This window comes from Cynara cardunculus (assembly GCF_001531365.2).
Source record: "Cynara cardunculus var. scolymus isolate 2C chromosome LG 5, CcrdV1, whole genome shotgun sequence".
Taxonomy (NCBI): Eukaryota; Viridiplantae; Streptophyta; class Magnoliopsida; order Asterales; family Asteraceae; genus Cynara; species Cynara cardunculus.
Genome location: NC_037532.1, coordinates 24,501,683 through 24,505,413, shown reverse-complemented (window position 1 = coordinate 24,505,413; position 3,731 = coordinate 24,501,683).

The window sequence follows — 3,731 nt, the reverse complement described above, 5'->3', positions numbered from 1 at the left end:
GATCTCTGAAGAAGATGCATTGGAGTGACTAGCTGCAACTGGAATGATGAGTGGATCATCTTCAGCTTCTGGTGATTCAGTGTTTAGAGGAGCACTATAGGAAGCTTCTGGTTGTCCATAGTGAGATATCATCCAGTTCTCTAATTCATCCTCATCATTTGAGATGGGTTTTGAATTAGCTGATTGAGATTCATCAAAAGTGACATGAATAGATTCTTCTATTGTCTGCCTTCGTTTGTTGAATACTCTGAAGGCTTTGGATACAAAAGAATATCCAAGAAAGATTCCTTCATCAGCTTTGGGATCGAACTTTCCAAGTTGGTCGCGGTTGTTGAGAATATAACAAGTACAACCAAATATATGAAGAAAGCTTATGGAGGGCTTTCGTCTATGGAAGAGTTCATAGGCCGTCTTCTTTAATCTTTTTACGATCAGCGATCGGTTTTGAGTGAAACAAGAAGTGTTGACAGCTTCAGCCCAGAATTGAGTAGGGAGAGGGGATTCACTGAGCATTGATTGAGCAGCCTCAATGATTGTTCGATTTCTTCTTTCAGCGATCCCATTCTGTTGAGGAGTTCTCACAGAAGAGAAGTTGTGAGAGATTCCCTTGTCCTCAAAGAAGTTATCCATAATACTGTTTTTGAATTCAGTGCCATGGTCACTTCTAATAGATCGTACTTTAACATTGTTTAGTACTTTTATCTTTTTGATGAACGAAATGATTTYTTCAGGTGCTTCGTCCTTGGATCTTAGAAAGAATACCCAAGTATACCTGGCATACTCATCAACAATGACAAGTGTGAACTTCTTTCCAGCTAGGGATTGCATGTTGACTGGACCAAAGAGATCCATGTGCAATAACTGAAGAGGTGAAGTCACTGAAGAGATTTGCTTCTACTTGAAGCTAGCTCTTGTGTGTTTTCCTTTTTCACAGGCTGAGCAAAGAGATTCCTTTACAAACGAGTGTTGAGGAAGACCTGTGACAAGATCATTTCTTAACAGCTAACTGAGTGTATTGAAGTTGAGATGAGATAGCCGTTTGTGCCATAACCAGTCAATATCTGATGAGGCTTTGGAGATGAAGCAACTATTCTCAGTTAGAGGAGAATTCATATTGATGATATAAATATTCTCTAGACAAGAACCTGTTAGAGCAACCTTATCATCTTTGTCGAGAACATGACAAGAATTCTTTGAGAATTTAATTGTATAATCTTTATCACACAGTTGGCTGATACTAAGAAGATTGTGCTTCAGTCCTTCAACGTATGCAACGCGTTTGAAAGTTGTTGTACCGTTGGATAATATACCAAAACCTTTGGTATATCCTTTCCCATTTCCACCGAAGGTTACGGAAGGTCCTCTTTCTTCCTTGAAGTGAGATAGAAGAGATATATCTAGAGTCATATGTTTTGAACAACCACTGTCCAGATACCATATGCCTTTGACATCCTGAGCAAGGAAACAAAATAAGAATTGCTATTGGTACCCAGCTATTTGGGTCCAGCTTTGTTAGAGGCTTCATCATCTGATAGTGACGAAACATTATCAGTAGATGGCATTACTGAACCTAAAGAGGTTTGAGTGGAAAGAGGAATAACCCTTGATACTACCAAGGTAGTTTCTTTGGAAGTCTTCACTGAGTCTGAAGAAGAGACTTTAGTGGTAGGGATTACAACGTCTGATACTGAAGACTTTTCAGCAGGAGTTGTCTTCGCTGAGCCTGAAGATGAGGCTTCAACGGTTTTCTTCACCATGATTGTAGGAGCAGCCTTTGCGGATAATTTCACCTTAGTTGATTTCTGAGCCTTGGTTACTTTCTTGCTCAAAGCTGGTGAACCAGCTTTGGCGGCATAAAGACACTTACTGGCAATATGTGTTCTCTCACCACAGTGTTTACACTTCCTAAAGCTAAGTGTTGCTTTAGGGCCAGGAAGTATCAGACTAGAAACGGGACCAACTCCAAGAATTCCCTTCTCATTAGTTCTAGGAGGAACCTTTGAGGAATTGGATTCCTTAGGTGAAAAGTTCACCTTGAGCTGTGACTTAGATTTCTGATGCGATTCAGATTTCTTAGTCCCTAAAGAAAAAGAAGTTTTGCAAGTTGAAGGAATAGATTTAGATCTCTTAGACTTGTTAGACTTCTTAGGACGAGAAGCTATGACAATGGATTTACCTTTGTCTTTGCACCTAGAACTCAAAGGAGTTCCTTCAAGATGACTCTCAGTAAAAGAGGAGGATTGAGAGGAAGAAGTGGTAGGAATAGAAGAGACGAAGGTMCCAAATTTAAGCATGGACCTGTCTTTAACACATTCTTCCTGATCATAGGAGAATCCTAGACCAGTCGTTTTCTTGGCCGGTATCTGAGCGTTAATGATCTCAAAGGCCTTGAGGGAAGCTTTGCACCACCCTTCAATGGTAGCTTTCTCAGCCTTGAGTTCAGCGATTGCTCGCTCACGCTCAAYGATAGCCTTCTCAYGTTCAACAGTGATGRCTTGGTTTACAATAACCTGATCTTTAAGATTTTCCTCAACAGAGGTCAGTTCTTTGATCTTAGAATGACAAATCTTCAATTGCTCTTGAAGATAAACGTTAAGCATTTCAGCTTTTGATTTGCCATTGAAGGCATTGTAAAGGTCAACTGTCAGCGTATCTAGTGTAGAAAGACTAGAAGAAGAAGAGGGTTCATTCAGGAAACATACCTGAGTAGAAGAAGAAGATGGATCAGAGGAGGTAGACGCTTCAGAAGTTCCTTCATCAGCATCAATGGCCATCAAGCAGACGTAGGCTTTATCCTCTTCGTCCGAAGATGATTCATCAGATGATTCAACCCAGTCATGCTCTTCAGCAATAAGGCCTTTAGCCTTTCGCTGGTTGTTCTTCATCTTCTTGTACTTCTCCTTCAATTTTAAGTACTTTTCATCTTTGATCCTGAAGGAGGAAAGAGCTTTAGAAGATGGTGTCGCAGTCTTCTTTGATCTACATTCACCTGTAGAATATCCGGGCCGATGACAGCTGAAGCCTTGTCTATTCTTTCAGACTTTGGCTTCTCCCTGAGGGATAGCTGAGGAGACCTACGAAAGTTGCTCTTACTAGCAAACCTCCTAAATGACTTAGTTAGGAGTGCCAGGGACTCATCAAAATCTGTTAAATCAGATTCTGGAATGTCCTCAGAAGAATCTATCTCCATGATGACCATGGGAGGTAGAGAAGAAACGAAAGGGGTAGAAGACATTTCAACTGAAGAAGCTTCAAAGATCAAAGCTAGATGAGAGCTTTTCATTTCCCTGGATTCTCTTACAAGATTCATTTTCAGTTGACGATATTGCTCATGGATAAGCAGAATCCCGTAGAAGGTAGAAAGAGAAAGAGTGGACATGTCATTTGACATCTTGAGACACATGGAAAAGGTGTCCCAAGACTCAGGAAGGCATTCTAGAAAATTGGTCAAAGTTTCAGAATTGGAATATTCCCTGCCGACAACCCTAAGATCAATAAGAAGGCAGTTAAATCTTTGATGTACTTCAGACAGCGTCTCAGACTTTCCATAGAGAAAGCTTTCATACTGTCTTACTAGGTTGATCTTTCTAGTCTCCTGAACCTGAGTGGTTCCTTAATATTGGACACATAGTGTATCCCATACGGATTCAAAAGTTTTGAGTTTGATCACTGAGTGATAGATCTCATCAGGAAGAGACATADCTATTATAGACCGAGCACGCGTGTCTATA